Source organism: Erythrolamprus reginae, chromosome 4 (genome assembly GCF_031021105.1).
Source record: "Erythrolamprus reginae isolate rEryReg1 chromosome 4, rEryReg1.hap1, whole genome shotgun sequence".
In the NCBI taxonomy this organism is placed as follows: domain Eukaryota; kingdom Metazoa; phylum Chordata; class Lepidosauria; order Squamata; family Dipsadidae; genus Erythrolamprus; species Erythrolamprus reginae.
The window spans coordinates 92,368,241-92,390,125 of record NC_091953.1 but is presented as its reverse complement, the minus strand read 5'-3'; the positions used below and the strand labels follow the sequence as shown (position 1 = coordinate 92,390,125).

The window sequence follows — 21,885 nt, the reverse complement described above, 5'->3', positions numbered from 1 at the left end:
CATTGATATGGCCTGGGCGGATTTAGAATTTATCAATGAAGTAACAGACATACAAATACTTCCAAACTCCTGGGCAGATCATAACCCCATATTGTTGAAACGGAGAGATTCAACTAATAACCATTCAAGACGATGGACTATGAACCAAACAATATTTAAAGAAGAAAACTTTCAAAAAATGTTAAAACAACAATTGGGTGAGTTTCTCCAAATTAACAATGATGGTAACACTTCCACATAAAACCTATGGGACACAATGAAAGCCTATGTGCGAGGAACCTATATTGCATACCAAAATAAAAATAAAAAACAGAAACAAAACAGCCTATCCACACTAAAAATAAAACTTCAGAACCTTGAAAAAACCCTACAAATGAAACCATACAACGCCGAAATTTTAAGAGAATTGAATATTACAAAACATTACATAAACTTGCAAACTCAAGAAGAACTCTCACATAAATTAAGGATTGCCAAACAAAAGCACTTTGAATTTGCAAACAAACCTGGGCGATGGTTAGCCTCAAAACTCGCTCACCAAAAAGCAGATAAAATTATAGAGGCATTATATGATCATACAGATGCTTTAAAAACAACACTCAGCGATAAAAAACAAATAATTAAATCTTTCTTTGAGGAATTATATAAAAAAGATGACGTAAATGAACAATTAATAAATAATCTATTCAAGAACTTAGAAAATACAGAAAAAATAAATAAGGAAGATCAGGATATGCTAAATGACAAAATAACATCAATGGAACTAACTAGTGCAATTACAAAACAAAAAAATAATAAAACCCCGGGCACAGACGGTATACCTGCCGAATTCTATAAACAATTTCAAGAAATTCTGGAGCCTATAATGTTACCCCTTGTTAATGAAATTCTCGAGGGTTCAAAACTTCCTTCCTCCTGGAACGAGGCCTACATAACTTTAATACCTAAAGATACACAAAATAGAGCTTACATTCAAAATTATCGTCCAATATCCCTGCTTAACTCAGATTATAAAATCTTTGCATCCATCATAGCCGAAAGATTTAAACGAATATTAACTGTTAGAATACATACAGACCAAAATGGCTTCCTTCCGGCAAGAAACATAACAACAAACACAAGGATTATTTTGGACTCTTTAGAATACTACGATAAAAACATAGATAAACCAGTAGCATTCCTATTCATAGATCTACAGAAAGCTTTTGATAGTTTATACTGGCAATTCTTTACAACACAAATAGCGTCAATGCAATTTGGTAATAAATTTACAGAACTCATTAAAACTATATACTCAATACAAACAGCCAAAATACTGATAAACAATGATATGACAGAAACAATAAGTATAAAAAAAGGAGTGAGGCAGGGCTGTCCCTTAGCCCCCCTGATTTTTATCTTTGCACTAGAAGTTCTACTAAATAAAATAAGACACAATAAGGAAATCCAAGGATTAAAAATTAAAAATGAACACTATAAACTTCAAGCTTTTGCTGATGACATGGTGTTCATTGTACAAGACCTCTTAAAATCTGCACCTATCCTAATTAATGAAATAAATAAATTTGGAGAGATTGCTGGATTAAAAATCAATAGAGAAAAAACAAAAATGATAACAAAAAATATGACAAAACAGCAGATATCGAAATTAGAAGAATCCACTAAAATAAAAACCGCCAAAAAAGTTAAATACTTAGGATTATGGGTTACCGCAAATTGCAGCACTATCAAGAAAGACAATTACGATAAACTAATCAATGAAATGGACAAAGATTTTTACAGATGGTCGAAACTCCCACTCTCTATAATGGGAAAAATTGCTGTAATTAAAAGCAATATACTTCCTAGATTTCTATACCTTTTCCAAACTGCACCCATTAAACTAAACAGGACCTTTTTCAAAAACTTACACAAAAAAATTCGCAAATTCATATGGGCAAAAAAAAAGGCCAGGATAAAACTTAAGGACCTACAAGACCATAGGTCAAGGGGTGGATTTGGGTTACCAAACATGGAACTATACTACCATGCCTCAATTGTAAACCTACTGAAAGAATGGATAATACTTAAAAATTCTAGAATATTAACACTTGAAGGCTATGACCTTCAATCCGGGTGGCACAAGTTTCTGATGACAGACATAGATAAAATACCAACATATTTCAGATCACACTACATCCGAAAAACCTTAATTAACACCTGGCACTTCATTAAAAAAAACCATTACCTCTGCATCCCAAAATGGATTTCACCAACAGAAGCCATTATATACCCGAATGCATTAACTCCTGATAAAATTATAACATACGACCAACTACTAAACGAAAATAATGAACTAATCCCTAAGCAAAAACTCATGGAAAAAGGTATTAAAGTAGATTGGTTACACTACCTACAAATAAAATCAAAATATAATGAAGATAAGAACAAATCAGACTTCCAAAAAAATAACCCCCTCGATAAAATAATTTTTGGTCCACAAAAAAAGCAAATATCAAATATATACAATATCCTCCTTCAACACGATACTGTTGAAGAAATAGTTAAAGGAACTATGATAGCGTGGTCACAAAACTTTGGGTACACAATTTATTTAAACGAATGGGAAAAAATTTGGACTGCTAACTATAAATTAACGATGGCAACCTCATATAAGGAAAACCATTATAAAATGTTCTACAGATGGCACTTGCCACCTGCTAGACTTGCAAAAATGTATCCAAATCTATCACCATTATGTTGGAAATGCAGAGAAAAACCAGGTACATATTACCACATCTGGTGGACATGTGAAATCACCCAAAAATATTGGGAAAAAATTAAAACTATACTAGAACAAATTACTTCTCAGACTATCCATGCGAAACCCGAACTATTTCTACTAGGAATCACAAGACAAAATTTTAGTAAAGAAAACAGATATATTATAATCCATATTATTACAGCCGCACGGATTTTATATGCACAATTTTGGAAGCAAGAAAAAAACCCAACTACTCTATCACTCTTGATTAAAATAATGGAATGCGCAGAAATGTCCAAACTAACAATGGAACTGCAAAACAAGGATGAGACAGATTTCTACAAAGCTTGGGATAAATGGTATCTCTGGTTAAAAAAAAGGAATTATCTAAAAATTATTCATCAAGAAAAATATCCAACAAAAACAACTTGAAAAAATAGCAATTTACATCACAAATCATAACATCAAATTGAAACAACAAACTGTAAACATCGATCGACACGAACTCCAACTTTACAAAGAAAATAAACCCCTAAATGAATTATATATATTGGCACTAAAAACTACATTCAAAACATATCGATAAAACTTTAGGGTAAAACACACCAACTACGAGCTCAAACTACAGGCCGCAAATCATGAAAGACCCAGCTCTAACGCTGGTTTTCGCTTCTCTATCCCCCCCTCCTTCTTTTCCCTATCCCCCTTCCTTCTATATCTACTTCCCTCCCTTCACAACCCCCTTCTCCCACTCCCCAATTACTACATAAGTAGAGTGTAAAAAATGTACAATATGCATATCTCTTTTGTCTCTCTGTATTTGGTTTTTATTGTATATATTTAATAAATTTATTTTTTAAAAAAAAATGTGGAAAGAAGGGGAAATAACTAATGCAGAATACCAGCAAATAGCCTGAGCCTGTAAAGGTGAAGTAAGGAAAGCTTTAGCTCACAATGAACAAAGGCTTGCAACAAGAGTAAAAGTAACAAAAAAAAGTTTCTTCCAATATATTAAAAACAAAAAAAAAGTCAAGGAAACAATTGGTGCATTGCAGGGAGAAAACGGCAAGAAGGTGACAACCATAAGGTGACCAGACGTCCTGCTTTTCAGGAGACAGTCACGCCTTTTCATAATCTGTCCCGCGTCCCGTGCCTTTTCAGAAATGTCCCAATTTTCTCTCCCCCCCTCCTCTATGGTAACAGTGGAAGGAAATGGCAAAATGTCTTGGGGTCATCCTGGGTGGGTTGTACTTCCTGTGTCTCCTAGCTCAGGGTAGGCCTCATGCTCACGATGAGCTTTTTGAAGAATTCATCTTCTGAACCGAGTGAGTGGATCCGGCTGCGGCAACCTGTTGCTGAGGCCATGCTTGTGGCACATGGCCTGGGCACCAGCATTCTGTACATCACCGAGGTGTGGGCGTCCCCCAGAGAGAAAGGGAGGGAATATGAGGGAGAGAAAAAATAAAGAGAAATCCCCCCCCCCCCAATCAATGGTGTCCTGCTTTAGCAATGTAAAAATCTGGTCACTTTAGACAAGCAGCAGGGAGAAAGCAGAGCTACTCAACACATTTTTTGCAGCTGTCTTTACACAAAGTGAAAAAACAACTCAATGTATCAAAAACAGCATCACAAAAAATATATTAGGAACACAAATTAAAACAGGGAAGAAAATGGTAAAGGAACACCTGTCCATCCTAGATGAATTCAAATTACCAGGACCAGATGGATTACACTCCAAGGTTCTGAAGGAACTGGCAGATGAGATCTCAGACCCACTGAACTATATTCTTCAAAGATCCTGGAGCACCGGGGAATTGCCAGAGGACTCAAAAAGAGCTGATGTAGTTCTCCTCTTCAAGAAAGAGGGAAAAAAACAGATCCAGGAAACTACAGACCTATCAGCCTGACTTCAATACCAGGGAAGATTTTGGAAAAGATAATCAAGCAATAAGTCAACAAACATCTAGAAGCAAACAAAGTAATAACCAAAAGCCAACATGGGTTTGTTAAAAATAGATCATGCCAGACTAATCTTATAGCATTCTTTGACAAAGTGACAAAATTAGTGGACCAGGGGAATGCTGTTGATGTGATTTACTTAGACTTCAGTAAGGCTTTTGACAAAGTAGACCATAACCCAACTACTAAATAAACTAGAAAAATGTGGCATGGACAGCAACACCTCAAGATGGATTCAAAATTGGCTAACTAACTGCACTCAACATGTAGTGCTCAATGGAACTACATCTACATGGAGGGATGTATGCAGTGGAGTAGCACAGGGCTCTGTTTTAGGCCCAGTACTCTTCAACATCTTCATCAATGACTTGGACAAGGGGATAGATGAGGAACTTATCAAATTTGCAGATAACACCAAACTGGCAGGAATAGCCAACACTCCAGAAAATAGGATCTTGACAAACCTGAACAATGGGCGCTATCTAACAAAATGAAATTCAATGGTGAAAAAAGTAAAGTTCTACATTTGGGCAAGACAAACAAGATGCACAGGTACAGTATATGTGGTACATTGCTCAACAGTAGTAACTGTGAGAGGGATCTTGCAGTCCTAGTGGACAACTATTTAAATATGAGCCAGCAGTGTGCAGAAGCTGCCAAAAAAGCTAACACAGTTCTAGGCTGCATTAACAGAGGGATAGAATCAAGATCACATGAAGTGTTAATACCATTTTATAAGGTCTTGGTACACACTTGGAATACATTCAGTTTTGGTCACCATGATGCAAAAAGGATGTTGAGACTCTATAAACAGTGCAAAAAAGAGCAACAAAGATGATTAGGGAACTGGAGGCTAAAACAAATGAAGAACAGTTGCAGGAACTGGTTATACCCAATTTAATTAAAAGAAAGACTAGGGGACACATGATAGCAGTGTTCCAATATCTTGGGGGTGCCACAAAAAAGAGAGAGTCAGGCTATTCTCCAGAGCACCTGAGGGTAGGAGGAATTGGTGGAAACGAAACAAGGAGATAAGCAACTTAGAACTAAGAGAGAAATTCCCTGACAGTTAAAACAGTGGAACAGCTTGCCTCCAGAACTTGTGAATGTTCCAACACTGGAAGCTTTTAAGCAGATGTTGGATAACCATCTGTCTGAAGTAGTGTAGGGTTTCCTGCCTAAGCAGGGGGTTGGACTAGAAGATCTCCAAGGTCCCTTCCAACTCTGTTGTTGTTGTTGTTATAAATATGGGTGTTGGTTCCATTTATTCAGCAATCACCAGATGAACTGCAAGAGCAGTAACTAGTAGCAAGCACAGGTATACAGTGCAATGTTTTAGTATTTCAACTGGAAATATTACTAAAATATCACATGTATCACAAGATAAATAGAATACTTTTGCTAAGCATGTGTAGAACTACCTTTTTTATAAATCATATCATACTAACTGATTAAAATTTCAAAAACAAATTGATGTATTTGCTAATATCTATAAGTGTGAGCACTTCCCTTTTCATCACAAGAGCAAAAGCAAAACACAAATGGTTGACTGCCACAGAAAGACAAGTCATGGCATGTCAAAGAAGAACTTGCCATGTATTTTACCACTAACTACCTACTGTATGTACATCATGCATGCGTAGAGCATACAGAATATACAGTTTATTAAAATAAACTTTAAAAAGAATATGGAGTTGTAAACCAGAGAAGTTATAAAGTAGGTTACCAGTTGCAGTAGTACTTATGCCACATGGAGTATTATTTACTATCTGTAATTGATTCCTTCTGAAACATTTTGGCCCACATGTTTCAAAGGCAACCAAAGTTCTAACAGTCCTATTATTGCTTCAACCCAATATTTGATCATTTTGGCTCAGGAGTATTTTGCTGAAAGACACTGTAGCAATATTGTAGATACACATCAGTTATTTTCAGTCAAAGAAGCACATTCATCCATTTATTTAGAATAAAGTGATCAGATTTTAAAATTGGTAAAGAAGGACAACATTGAGTGGGGGGGAGGGTGTTAGGGGGGGGAATGTGGCTTTTTCTTTTCTCTCTCTCTCTCTTTTCCTCCCTCCCTTTCTTTCTATTTCTCTCACTTTCTCTCTCCCTCCCTCCCTCTTTCTCTCTCTTCCTTCCTTCCTCTTTCTCTCTCTCTCTCTTTATCCCTCTTTCTTTCCCTCTTCCTTCCTCTCTTTTTTCTCTCTCTTCCTTCCTCCCTTTATCTTTCTTTCTCGCTCCCTCCTTCTCTCCCCTCTCTCTCTTTCTCTCTTCCTCCCTCACTTTCTATTTATCTTGGTCTCTCTCTCCCCTTCTTTCTTTCCCCCTCTCTCTTTTCTTTCTTTTCCCCTCCCTTTCTATTACTCTTTCTCTCTCTCTCCCACTCCTTCCCTTCCTTCCTCTCACTCTTTCTCTCCCTTCCTTCCTCCCTTTCTCTCTTGCTCCCTTTCTCTCTATTTCTCTCTCACTCTTTCTCTTTCTTTCTCTTTCTTTTTCTTCCATCCTCTTTTTCTCTCTCTTTCTCTCTTCCTTCCTCCCTGTCTCTTTCTCTCTTTCCCTCTCTTTCTCTCTCTTCCTTTCTTCTCTCTCCCCCTCTCTCCATCAGTGGTGCGCACCTGTACTGCCTCTCTCACCTGCTTCTGAGGTGACACTGACACAGAGGCAGAGTGTGCTCAGTCACTCCATTGGCGGCACTGGGGTGAAGGCCATTCAGGGAGAAAAAATGCCAGGCTGAGTTTGGCCCATCTTCATTCGCTGGGCCAGCTGCTGCTTGGATGGAGCAGATGGGTTTTTCTGCCCAGCACAAATGCCACTCCGTCCTCTGGCCCCCAAGCACAGCAGACGGGCTGTTGGAGGAGGGGGGCAAATGCCTCAGCCGCACTTCCCTTTCTTTTTCCTCCCTTTGATTTTGCTGCCAGGAGCCCTCCTGCCTGGGCGGCAGTGTCGAGATAGGGGCGAGAAGCGAGCACGAGTGGAAGAGGAGGAGGGGGGAGGAAGTGAGCAAATTTTAAAAAAGAAAGAAAAATAAAAGAGAGGGGGAGAAAGGCAGGGAGGGATGCCTAAGGGGTTAATTGACAGCTGCAGGTCGCTGAGTGGACGAAGAGCAAAAAGTTGTGAAGCCGGGGCAAGGGGGCCACAGGTGACGTGGTAGGGCTTGCTGGCGAGCGGAGCTGAGCTAGAGACAGAAAGGGTTGGGGAGTCCAATGCTTCGGCCATGCTGCCTGGGGAGAAGGAAACTTCGCTCTGTGCTTGGAAGCTGCAAAGAAGGAAGCTTAGCTTCCATGCTGCCCAAAATCGGCTGATGCAGAGATCCAGCAATCTCCAGCTGGTGGCTTGTTTAAAAAAAATCGGGACTTTTTAAAAGTGCCGTGGAACACAGGACAAATTGCTAAAAAGCGTGACTGTCCTGCTGAAAGCGGGAAGTCTGGTCACCTTAATTTAGAATTCAATGCATAAAATATGCCTATACAACAAGCACCAGAGAAAGTTCAGAACAGAATAAGCCAGATGTTGCCCTTCTGTGAAGTTTAAAAGTTCAGAAACCTCTGTAACTGAAGAAGTTTAAGAAGCATCTCATGACACTATCACAACTACAAAAGTGATTTAGAAAACAAACAACATAGTTCAATTATGGGAAATCCTCCTGGGTGTACACTTAAACAAGGTGTAGTTCAGAATACACCATATAAAGAAAGCATCTGCAAAGTCAAACCAGACAGGAATTAATAAAAACCTATTTCTTTTATTAGGATTAATTTCACTTGCAGAGTTCCAATCAAAATACATTATTTATCTACTCCAACATTTTCCAGTACAGACTTTCTGCGAAAAGGAAAAAAAAAGTGAAACAAGATAACTTGGGTAGATTATAACTCGGAAACAGTATTATTGGCCCCATCTGATAATCTATGTATGAGAAAGGATGTTGTTTGCTACGGGGATGGCAGTTTAAGTTCTGTTTCAGTTTCTGGAGAGTTGCTAGGGTCTGAAGGAGAAAACTAAGTTGAAGCTGAACCCAAGTAGGGTGGAGCTGATGTTTGTTCAACAGGATCCTTCATGTGCTTCAGGGTTGTATTTCAAAGATAAAGCAAGTCTGTGCCTTGAGGATACTCTCAAATGTTTTAATAAATCAAGTCTACCCTCTTTATATACACACACTCTAAATCAGCCAAATTATTATTAAATTATCATATTCATACACCGTATTTTTGGAGTATAAGACACACCTGAGTCTTGGAGGAAGAAAATAAGGTGGGAAATCTACCTATCAGGTATTCATCTGGCTTAGTCTGGTCAGTTTCAGCATATTGTTTTATCCCCTGGTTAGGGCTAAAAAAAATCTTTGGAGGGAATAGCAATGAAAGCAAGCCTGCAAAAACTTAGGGCTGGGGGAAAAAACCTTCTTTGGAGTAGCAATGGAAAAATCCTGCAAGCTGAGAAGATAGTTAACACCTCGATAGGGCTGGAGGGAAAAGCTTCAAAAGAATACATTTGGAGTATAAGACACACCCAAATTTTCAGCTTCTTTTTTTGAGGGGTGTGTATGTGTCTTATACTCTGAAAAATATGATATTTCTCAATAACATGCTTAAGAAGCAAAAATCTTCTTTGCATATGCCTTCCTAGCTAAAAACCAAACTACCGTATTTTTCAGAGTGTAAGATACACTGGAGTATAAGACACATAGATTTTACAGGTGGAAAACAAGGAAAAAAGTATTTGGAACCAAATGGTGTGGTAATGTATTATTTAATACTTTTTACAACCATGTACACTTTTTACAAATTTCAAACTTGACAGCTTTAAGACTAGTGGACTTCAACTCCAGAATTTCTCCCCCAGTCATGCTAGATGGAGTAATTAGAAGGCAAAAAGGCTGTGTTTTTGCAAAGAATGGGCCATTTTTTTGCAAAAAGTGGGTGGGCAAAGGATCTGGGGAGCCTGCAGCCAGCTTTTGGGGGCTGGGGGATGGCAAAACTGTCCCAATTTTTGTGAAAAATGGGCTGGTTCTTGCCCATTTTTTCACAAAAATAGAGGCATTTTTGTCTTCCACCAGTCCCCAGGAGCTCTCTGCGTGCTCCCCAGACCCTTTCCCCAACCCATGGCCTGCTTTTCACATTTTGGGCATACCCCAGCAGCCAGGAGCTCTCCGCAGGCTGGGGTCAGGTTATGGGAGAACAAAAATGGCTGCATTCAGTGTATAAGACACACCAACATTTCCACTCTCTTTTAGGGGGGAAAGGTGAATCTTATACTCCAAAAAATACGCTATACTACCCAAATGTTGCTGTCACCATGTCTACTCTTTGAATCGGAGGGTTAGATAACACTTTCCCATGTACACTAATAAACTAATGCCTCTTATAATTTCTTTCATCATTCCTTTCTGTTACATTTTCTTTAGTGTAAGACAAATGGCATTCTTCCATTTATGAGGTAGAGAAGCACACACATATATGAAATATACACATGTATGAAACAAGTTGTAGAGTCACTTTGTAAGCAAATAGGAGCCATATTTTAATCTTTAAAATAAAATCTTAAGTCTTGTTACAACATCTTTAACTGGAGTCTTATCATATTTCAAGATCTTACAAAGATTTTACTTCTATTTCATTTTTTGTTTTTTCTGAGATGATAACATTTATAGATATAGCAACTGCTAAGGTCAGCTACAATAGTTAGGCTTATACAACAATAAATGATGAAAAACAAATCTTTTTAAAGCTATGCTTATGTATCAATCCCTTTTTAAAATATTTTTTTGACACTGCATATATCCTTATCTATCTAGATTTTATTTGCTTCTTTACATTCAGCCAATTTACTTTGTAGTAGTAAAGTCAGAGGGTGGAGAAATAACCAACCTCAATTTTTCCTCTATAAGCTGTCTTCTGAAAAAGGAAAGTTCTTTATTTTAGAATGAGAGGTATTTTTATTTGTTTTTGGAAGTATGGGTAAATGTAAAAGACTTGTGGTAAGGCACAACATTACCACACCGCAAATCTTGAAAGCCTAGGTAAAGATATGGAACTTCACATAAGGGACTGCAGGAGGAGACTTTACAAAAAGCAATGAAGTGAAACAAGAACTATGTAATTGCTGAGTTGATTATAGCACAGAAACTGAGAGACATTAGAATAACACCAATAAGGCTAAGATAGCATGACTATTTATTAGGGATCCTGAGAGTTGTCATTTAAAACAGTGGTTCTCAACCTTTTTTCACCACAAAGCCCCTTTAAATACCTTTTGTGCCATGGACCATGGCCACAGACAACCAAGATTCAACTCAAGATTTAAATCATAATATTTCTTCAAGCCTTCATAGATACCCTTGTGATGACTTTGTGGACTCTCAGGGTCCCTGGACCACAGGTTGAAAACTACTGATTTAAAACATATGGAGATCATTAGAGAAAATTTATTTATTTTTATTTATTGGTTTATTTATTTTGTCCAATACATAATGAGGGTTTTAGTGGGTATATATCTATATACACATAGTAAAATACATGATATTGTTCTAACCTAGAGAAAAAGATAATACTGTAAGAAAATCAGTTTGACACTATTAAATAAAACTGCCCCACAATTATGGTAAGCTTTTTAATTGCCACCAGGTCTCAATCAGAGTTGATGTTATCTGTGAACATCCAGATGTGGTCAATCGACATTTCCTATGCTTGGTTTATGATTCATGGGGGGGGCAAAGATTCCCTACACAAAGTCTAATATATTGGTGTTATAAATGCAAAAATGATAGGAATTTTTGTATCCTCTCTTGTGTGTTTGCCTACTATAACTCTGCAGATTTTAACCTCACACATGGTTATATACCCACCCATGTGTGACGTTAAAACAAAATCAAGTATGACATTACCAATTTAGGCTAAAAATATCTATACAGAATTTCCCTGTGGTGGAGACAAATTTGGTCTGGTTCAATATTATTATATTACTATCAATTATATTTGTTTCCTGCCCATCTCATTCTAAAAAGCGAGTCAAAAGAATCAGAAAATTCTTAAAGGACTATTTACTACTATTTTTTTCTCATCCATTCAAATTATGCCTCTACTGAAAATCTTCTTGACACATTTTTTCTTTTTAAAAAAATACCCCACCAGAGTGTTAGTAAAATGTTTGTTTATGTGTGATATAGTGCTAGCCTCAAAGTAGATAAAATATTTCTTTCACTCTAGGACAGCTCTCGTGATTAACCAACCGGAATAAATATTGCAAAACAAAACAAAATGGATGAGTTTGAAACTGTCTATGTGGCAATATTGTTATCAGCAATGATATTATAACATTTCTGATAACCCTTTTATCTCTTCTGCCAGTCTAATGAAGAATATTCTGTTTTCTATGTCCCCCCCTCCCCCTTCACACTTCAAGCCATTTAAAAAAAAATCTAGTGGTTTCAAGCTTGGCTAATCTGCACGTTTCATCACTGCACGCAAACAGCTTACCATGTGAAAGTAACTGCTGGGTGGCATGATTTTATTGTAACTTTCATGTGGCAGCTGTGTGCGTTCTGAGGGCAGAAGGCACACAATTTGTGCTGTAAACATGCTAAAACTGTGAAACAGAAGCCAGAAGAAATGAGGAAGTGGTGGAAATGATTTGCATGAAAGAGTTGTGGGACTCAAAGGAGGGAGGACATGGCTGAAACACACTTTTGAAGGTAACCTCTAAATGTTGTAACCAATTCCATATAATCTATCCGACTGCACAATTGTTTCAGTTACAAGGACTCTCTTAAATTGGGCATTGCATTCCCAAATTTTGGTTAAAAAGCAAGTTGACAACAAGCCAACGGTCACTTATTCGCACTTACATTTTATTTTATTATTCAATCAAGTCAATTTAATTAGCACAATTGCCTCCACTGCAATTAATAATTTGCCTCTGTCATATTAAAAATGACAATTTTAACAAAACCTTTAGAATGATAGGTCCCTGAAGCAGCAGTTTATCTTGTAATAGATGGATAGGCAAAAAAGTGAACTTTAAAAAAATAATACCTTACGGAAAACTTTTCTATCCAAGGATCTTTCAGGAATATTGGATTAGAATTCCTGTTATTTATAGCCAAGAGTGACTAAAGATTCTTACCTGAGGATTGCCCAACCAAATGTCATTTAAAAAATATATGACTTTTGAAGAAATCTTTCGGTGGTCTCTTGTTATTTTAATGACTCTTTTTCAAAAGGCAACTGGACTTTTCCAATATCTCAGGGATTGCCACAAAGAAGAATGAGTCAACCTATTCTCCAAAGCATCTGAGGGTAGAACAAGAAGCAATGGATAAGCAGTAGGTTGGACTAGAAGACCTCCAGGGTCCCTTCCAACTGTTGTTGTTGTGTTGTTGTTGTTGTTATTGTTATTGTTATTATCATTATCATTATCATTATTATCATCATCATCATCATCATCATCATCATCCTTGAAGACATCTGGCTTCTCATCCAAGAAACTTCTTCAATTCTGACTGAATGCTGGGGGATGGAAGAATTTGCATTCCTTGCAGTCCGTGCTCACAACTAAAGTAGCTTCTTGGATAAGAAATGAAACATCTTCAAGGAAAAAAAACTAAGTGAAGTTGTCTTTTGAAGAAGCACCTTCGACATGCATGAGTGCGAATATCCATACATTATTTTAACTAAACAGCATATCAGAGCAACAGTGTAATGACTTCTTCAAAGACAAAATCTTTATCATCACTGTTGTTGCCATCATTATCATCATCTCCATTGTTGTAGTTCTGAATAGTCATAGAATGGGAATCCCCTATCTGAAATAATTGTCTACAATAAATTGAAATGAAAATTATAATGCCTACGCTGGAATAATAATAGAATGATAATGGTCTATTGTCAACTACAGAATCCTATTGAGGAAGTAGAATGTCTAGACTTATTTTTATCAGATTCATGGCACAGAGACAGCATTGATCTCTTTGCTAGTTGACCTCTGTTGGGACATTTCAGATCTCTCGGTAATTTTTAATTTTGTTGGTCACAGTAATTCCTCAAATTATTACAATGCATCCGTTCCCGTGAACTCCGTGTAGAACTCAAAAGATGACTAGATCTAGGTGAAACAACTTTTACATAAATTACCGTGCTGAACACATCAAAAGCAATACTCGCGATCTGTTCCACATATCCAACCCACCATCCCTGACAACAAAACAACATTCCACACATCACCAACCAAGATTAGGTAAGCAAGCCCCTTACTTCTCCAATCCAATCCAATACTAATCTCAAATGCAAAGTAATCAATGCAAGAAATGTAGTTAACAAAATCCCCAAATTCCTACTACTACTAAACACCTTTGACATTATTTTTGTCTGTGAAACATGGTTAATGACTCTATCATTGCAGCAAGAAACTACCTTGTCTTCTGGTCCGATCATGAAACATGCATAGGAGGTGGAGTAGCTATATTCTACAAAAAGACTCTAAACCTAAAAAATATCCAAGTTACACATGACCTCACCCTTCCTGAAACATCGTCTGCAATCTGTCCTTAAATAACACACTTTGCTTCCTACTTTGTTACAGAGCCCCAGGCAACAACATCACAGATACAAACCAATTAACCTCACTGCTAATGTGGCCAGCCTCCTGCCCATACCCCCCTTATCTTACTTGGAGACCTCAATCTACCTCTCATTAACTGGACCCTAAATGAATGCATGACTGAACCCATCCATACAACCCTATACAACACTGTTACCAATCTTAGACTCAACCAAATAGTAATGAACTGTACTAGACTCAACAAATGCCTTGCACTCATATTCTGCAACAGCAAAAGAGCAATTTATGTACTACAAATAAAAGAACCTTTTTCCAGCAGTGACCACTGCATGATAAACTTCAGTTTCAATCTATACCATTCAAGCATCACCTTAATAATGGGACACCTAAGTACAACTTTTAAAAAGCCAACTATGAACTCATAGATGCCGACCACTCTAAACTCTATTCTCTGACTGGAGCACTGCCGATGATCTCTATAACATCTTCCTGCTCAAATTCAAAAGAACTATCTGACTACAGGTACCATAATAACCACCATAAACAAGAAAAACACTACCCATATCAATAAGGAAGCTACAATCCACAAAAAAATCCCTCTGACAAAAAAACAAAACAGGCTATGTAGCCAACTTCAAAAACCGCTACAAAAATATATGCCACTAAATAAAGACAGAATGCTCCAACTATCACAGCAAACAAGAGGAAAATCTTCTGCTTACAAAATCCAACCGCATCTTCTACAACTTCGTAAATAACAAACTCAAGGACTTGACACCCATCCCATAATTAAAAGGACCCAACAACAAAGCATGCTACAATGAAACAATCAAAACTAACCTCTTCAACACATTTTTTTGGTTCAGTCTTTGTAAACAGCGATGGTTCATGCCCAAAATTCCATAGTGGTACCACAAATACTCACAACAATTTAACACAAATAAACTCCACTGAAGACAACATTGAAAAGCACTACATGGCCTAAAACCTTCTGACAATCAGGCCTCATGGACTATGTGCATACTTTCTAAAAAAGCTCTCCACAGCCATAGCTGAACCACTAAGCATAACCTTTGAAAAATTCTACAGGACCAATTCCCTACCAAACCTATGGTCACTAGCCATGGTCATTCCCATCTTCAAAAAGGGAGATCCCAGTCTAGTAGAAAACTACAGATCAATCTCTCTATGCTGCATCACATTTAAAGTCATGGAATCAATCATAAACCAATCCCTTACTCTTCAGCTAGAAACTAACAACCTACTTTCAAACAAGCAATTCAGTTTGAGGAAAAAAATATCCTGCAATCTATAACTACTACACTGCAAAAATATAGGGATCTCAAAACTTGACCACGGCAGATCAATACATGCAATTTACATAGACTTCTGTAAAGCCTTCGACTAAGTGGCTAATGATAAACTAATTTCGAAATTGAAATCCTACAGTATCTCTGGCCTGGTACATGACTGGATAACTATGTTCCTATCAAACAAATACAAGTGGTCAAAATAGGAAGTGCCCTATATAGTCCCATTCCTGTTAACAACGGTGTACCCCAAGCCAGTGTCCTAGGACCAATACTCTTTATACTCTATCTAAATGACCTTTGCGATCACTTTACAAGTGACTGCATTCTCTTTGCCAACCCAGTAGTGGATTGCAGTCAGTATGGCTGGGATCGTGGTTCCGGTGGCAGAAATTGAGATATGCATGCATCTCCGCGCCCCCGATGCAGCAAGCGAAATCTCACACAAGGATGCTCTTGTGTGCGAGATTTTGCCAATTTTTGTCATTTTTTTGATTTTACGCACTCGCCATGATCTCGGAGAGCATACCGGTAATAGCTGATAAGTAGAACTCCCACCTGCTGATTAGGTAAAACTCTTCAACACCACTGACAACACTGCTACCCTCCAAAAGACCTTGACTTTGTGTCAGAATGGTCAAACATCTGGCAATTCCAAATCTCAACCAGCAAATGCTCTACACATTGGCAAAAAAAAATCAGAACACCCAATACAAGCTGAATAGACAAGACCTTACAGATGACCATCACTCTGTCAAAGACCTTGGAATACCAAATGATATCAGATGATTAAATGCCAAAGCTCACTGCAACAACTTCACCAAAAAGGCTTCAAGAGTTTTAATCCTATGTAGTTTCTTCTCCGGTAATACCTCACTACTAACCAGAGCATACAAAATATTTGCTAGACCAATCCTTGAATGCATCTCATCTGTCTGGAACCCACACCACATATTGGATATAAATACATTAGAAAGTGCCCAGAGATACTTTACAAGAAGGGCCCTCCACTCCTCTACTTGCAAAAGAATACCTTATGCAACCAGACTTGAAATCCTGGGCTTAGAAAGCTTAGAACTACATCACCTTCGGCATAATCTAAGCATAGCTCATAAAATTATCTGCTACAACATCCTTCCTGTCAATGACTACTTCAGCTTCAACCATAACAATCCACGAGCACACAATAGATACAAACTCAAAGTGAATCGTTTCAAACGTGACTGTAGAAAATATAACTTTAGCAACAGACTGGTCAATGCCTGGAACTCACTACCTGACTCTGTAGTTTCATCACCAAGCCCCTAAATATTTAGCCTTAGACTGTCTACTGTTGACCTCACCCAATTATTAAGAGGTCAGTAAGGTGCATGCATAAGTGCACTCACCGTGCCAACCATCCCTGTCCTAATGTTCCCTCTTATCAGTACCCATCAATCTTTAGAGAGGAGCGGCATAAATAAATATAAACAATATTATATCTATGTATATTGCCAACACATACTTGACTAAATAAATAAATAAATAAATAGAAACAAAATAACTCAAAGAGTTGGAGCTTGATGGTGTTATGCTTCAATTGTTTCACTTCTGCTTGAGTGAGTGGTAGCAATTCTTGGCGGGTAAGAAGAAATCAGCCTTGTGGATCTTGATTTCTGCACTTCTACCAAGTTCAGCCAAGTTCAGCCTAGTTTTATTCTATTACTTCATCTGTTTTACATCTAAATGAAACCACTAGCAGAGTTTGTCCATCAATTCAGTGAGATACCATTAGTATTCAATTACAGTAGTACCTCTAGATACGAGCTGCTCCACATGCGAGTATTCCAAGTTAAGAGCTGCGACACGAGCGAAATTTCTGTTCGACACCAGAGCTCAAATTTGGGATACGAGCCGAGCTTCCACTAGGTGGCACAAGAATCTCCTTGCTTCTGGTTATCTTGGCGCGAAAAACAAAGTCTAAAGGCATTTGTTTGAGATGCGAGTTAATTGACTTAAGAGCTCGGATCTGGAACGATTTAAACTCGTATGTCGAGGTACCACTGTACATATCTCCATTTTGGACCAAGCTGGAGATGCAGTGAAGTCATAAACTGGGGTCTGCAGATTATTTGGATTTGAATTGGATGAAACTGACAAACTGAACCCTAGCAAGATGAAGTTGCAGAAATAATAATCAATCTCTGGTGATAACTCTTGAAAAGTGGTACTATCCTAAAAGAGCAGGTACATGACTTGGGATCTTTCTAGAGTCATGGCTACTATTTAGTAAGCAAATGGAGACAGCAGATAGGGGACTTTCTTCCAAATTTTGGCTGGTGTGCCTGCAGTAAGGAGCCCTTGCCACAGTAACTTGTTTTCTCAAAATCATCACTTCATATATTGTTTTCTGTCAGTCGATAGATATGTCTCTCTCCCTTCCTGCCTGTCTCTGTCCCGTTTCCCCCCCCCACACACACAAAGAAATATACTGTACTGTACTTCTTCCCTCATGAAAAGAGCGGTTGGATGAGCAAAAACCCGCATACCTTTGGAGTCTTCGGAGAGGGGCGGCATATAAATCTAATAAATTATTATTATTATTATTATTATTATTATTATTATTATTATTATTACCTGGGTTGTGACATAACATAATAGCTAAATGAGCCGAGGACAAAGTGGATTTCATATCAGATTCTGATATACTTTATAGTTTGTAGATTTTATAGGCATTTATAGTTTATATCACTTTATTGGTTTTTATGTTTTTTGTCCAGATTTTATTTTGTAAAATTCTGTGATAATAAAGTTGTTCAAACTGTTCTGAGAGAGCACTAATGTATTTCTCCACTGACTATGTTGTTGGTTTTGTAATTCTGATATGCAAACACTACTGGTGCAATAGAAGCAGCATTGCCCATTTCAACAGAGATGCTAGTAAGCTTTAGCTCCCTTTATGATTAATGTGTAATTTCTTTTAAGAGTACGCTTGTCTGTGTGCACCATACTAACAAACAAAGAAACATGAACACAAGAAAAATGAGAGTCCCTTAAACTAAAATAACCAGATTTTAAGATTGGGAAAGAGAGACACCACTCGGGGGTGGGTGGTGGGTGGGTGTTAAAAAAAGTTTAACCAAAAAAAAATTAGCAAAAAATCTCTTCCTCTCTCTCTCTCTCACTATCTTCCTCTCTCCCTTTCTCTCTATTTCTCTCTCCTTCTCTCTCCCTCCCTCTTTCTCACTCTCTTCCTTTGTTCCTCTTTCTTTCTCTCTCTTTCTATCCCTCTTTTTTTCCTCTTCCTTCCTTCCTCTCTTTTTTGCTCTCTTTTTCTCTCTCTCTCTTCCTCCCATTCTATTTCTCTCTCTCTCTCTTTCTTTCTCTCTTTTCTCTCACTCTCTTTCTCTCTCTTCTCTGCCCCAAAGGTGCCTGGGTTGAGGCAAAGGCGGGAGAGGAGGCGGAGGGGTGAAGAGGGTCCGAAGGCTCAGCGGGTGCTTCCCTTCTCCCGTGGAGTCTCTGCCCAGCAGACCCGGATAGCGCCCTGACACGCCCTCCAAGTTCCTCCGCTGCTCTTTCACATACACCACCCAGCTCAAGACCAACAAAGAAGGCCAGGTGTGGGTAGTGGTGGTGGAAGGATGACCCCTCAGTTCTGCTGCCCCATTACCCACTCATGCAGCTGGCCTTCATCTTTGAAATGGGGGGCTGGGAAAGAAGAGCAGGTAGCAGAGGCCCAGCCGGCCCTTGACCTCCTCCCGGGTTGCGGCAAAATCTCCTGCCTGCCATTCCATCTTCTGCAGGGCTGCAGTGCCGGGACATGACTGGGCCCATCCAGGGGCAGGGAGGGGGAAACAGGCAAACAAAGGCCCTGCACAACTGGCCTGAAGTCTGCACAGAGACCTCCGGACAAGCTGGGTTAGGGGTGGGGAGAGCGAGGCAGCAGCACAGAGCCCGGAATCCCCTCCCTCCAGCCTCTTCCCAAGGGGGTCTCGTTGGGAGGAAAAAAAGTGGGACATTTTTCAAAGGGCGCGGGATGCGGGACAAATGATAAAAAAGTGTGATTGTCCCATTGAAAGCGGGACGTCTGGTCACCTTACCTTAAACTTACATTCATGAATTTACAAAACCAGAATAAAACCAAAGACTTCTTCAATACACAAGGATAGAATGAAATGCACCACATTATTCCTTCCAGGAAGGAAGAGTTTAATACACCTTGTTATTTTGTTTAGACAACCTCTAATGACAATTTATTTCTGATCCTTTCTATGCATATCAGCCTAATGATAGAGTCTGAGACTATATTTTCTATAGCTGTACTTTTGATTTGCCATGTTCAGAACTTCTGAAATTAAGAAAACTGAGTACTGTATATGATAAAAGCATAACATTCCTCCAATACTCATTGCATCATATGGTTTGCTCCTGTCCTGCAAAAATATTCCGGCGAATGCTATAAAGAAACACAAATAATAGTCGGTGTTCTCTTCTAGTGTCTCAAAAGAAGAAACTAGTATTATAGCCAAGCTCTGCATTACAAAAATTACTATATAAAAATATACTGGCTCTCCTTACTTTCATTTCAGTTAATTCAACCAAATATATAAATATCACTCTATATGTACATTCCCAAATACGATACAGTATGAGTGCTAGTCTTTAATTTATGAGGTTTTAATCCATTTATTATAATGATCAATAAAACAATACCTCCCCCCAATGTTCCCTCTAATTTTTTTTTGGGGGGGGCGGAAAAGTATAGTGTCTGAGTGGCAGTCCCTTTGGGACTGGGCGGCACAGAAATAAATAAATAAACAAACAAACAAACAAACAAACAAATAAATAAATAAAAAACCCACCCTGTTTTGCCTCAGAGAATTTCAAAATAAAATACTGTACTATGTGTCTATAACAGTGAGCTCATAATAGGGCAACTCTATCAATATCAAAATGCCACTTAAATAGTTGAGTTAGTTTCAAACTAGATTTTGATTTTCTTTCTCTCTTCCTTACTCCCATTCTTTTTCTTTCTCTTTTCCTTCCTCTCTTTTTTCTATCTGTTTCTCTCTCTTCCTCTCTTCCTCTCTCTCTCCTTCCCTCTCACTCTTTCCCTCTCGGCTTCTGGGCAGGTTTGGAAAACTCTGAGTTGATGATGATTTTTAAGTGAGCGATTGCTCACTGCTCAGCTTAGAGCAGTGTTTTTCAACCAGTGTGCCGTGGCACACTAGTGTGCCGTGAGACATGGTCAGGTGTGCCGCGAAGCTCAGAGAAAGAAAACAAGAGAGAGAGAAAGAAAGAAAGAGAAAGAGAAATCAAGCAAGAGAGAAAGAAAACAGAGAAAGCAAGCAAGAGAGAGAAAGCAAGAAAGAGAGAGAAAGGGAGAGAGAACAAGAAAGAAAGCAAGAGAGAAAGAAAGAAAGCAAGAGAGAGAGAGAAAGAGGGAGGGAAGGTTGGAGAGAGAAAAACATAGAGGGGGGGTAGGGAGGGAGAGAGAAAGCAAAAAAGAGGAAAGGAAGAGAGAAAGAAAGAGGGATGGAGAGAGAAAAAAAGAGAGAAAGAGGGAGAGAGAAATAGAGCAAAAGGGAGGAAGAGAGAAAAATTTTTTGTCCAATATTTTTTTAGCCCCCCCCCCCTCAATGTGCCCCATGGTTTTGTAAATGTAAAAAATGTGCCGTGGCTCAAAAAAGGTTGAAAATCACTGGCTTAGAGAGAACTATGCCTCCCCCCCTATTTTCTCCTCAGATTATAGCTATGGCGTATGTTAAGCCAATACACGAATAGTTTGCAATCACTTCAAGAGTTTCCCGGTCCAATATTTTAAATAATAGACTGAACATGATACAGAATCAATGATAATAATCACGTTAAACATGAACAAACTGGGTAGCTAAGCACAAATCAGTACAAATAAGAGCCAATGGGTATTTGGAGATAGGAATAAAAAGCAAACATTTTGGTGAGGCAGCTATTATACAATATTTTTATTTCCGAAAACGGGCAAGCCTGTAAGGGCAACTTTAAATCAACTACGGTATCTTCTATAAGAAACAAAAAAAAATGTTTATGCCTGTAAAAACAAACATTATGATAAGCTATAATTTTGCAGGTTCTGTTTTCAAAAACAGTTAGAGCAAATAAAGATCCCCCCATAAAGTTATTTCACCATTTATGTAATTTATGAATTTTCCCCTAACTTTTGTCTTCCCTAGAACAGCAATGTAAAGGTTGCTTTGTTTTATCGGATGTCTGCCTCAGATGCTGAAATTTTACTAATGTATTTCTTTCTGCTTTAATTTAAATCCAACATGGTTTCTAATAGTCAGTTTATACATT

At 38.2% G+C, this 21,885-nt stretch overlaps 1 protein-coding gene across 1 annotated transcript in view; it reads right to left on the bottom strand.

The window, feature by feature from the left end:
* The window catches only part of LOC139166803 (P2Y purinoceptor 8-like), a 29,762-nt gene that overhangs the window by 7,490 nt on the left and 387 nt on the right, over positions 1 to 21,885 (bottom strand). The gene's annotated exons all lie outside the window — the stretch shown is intronic.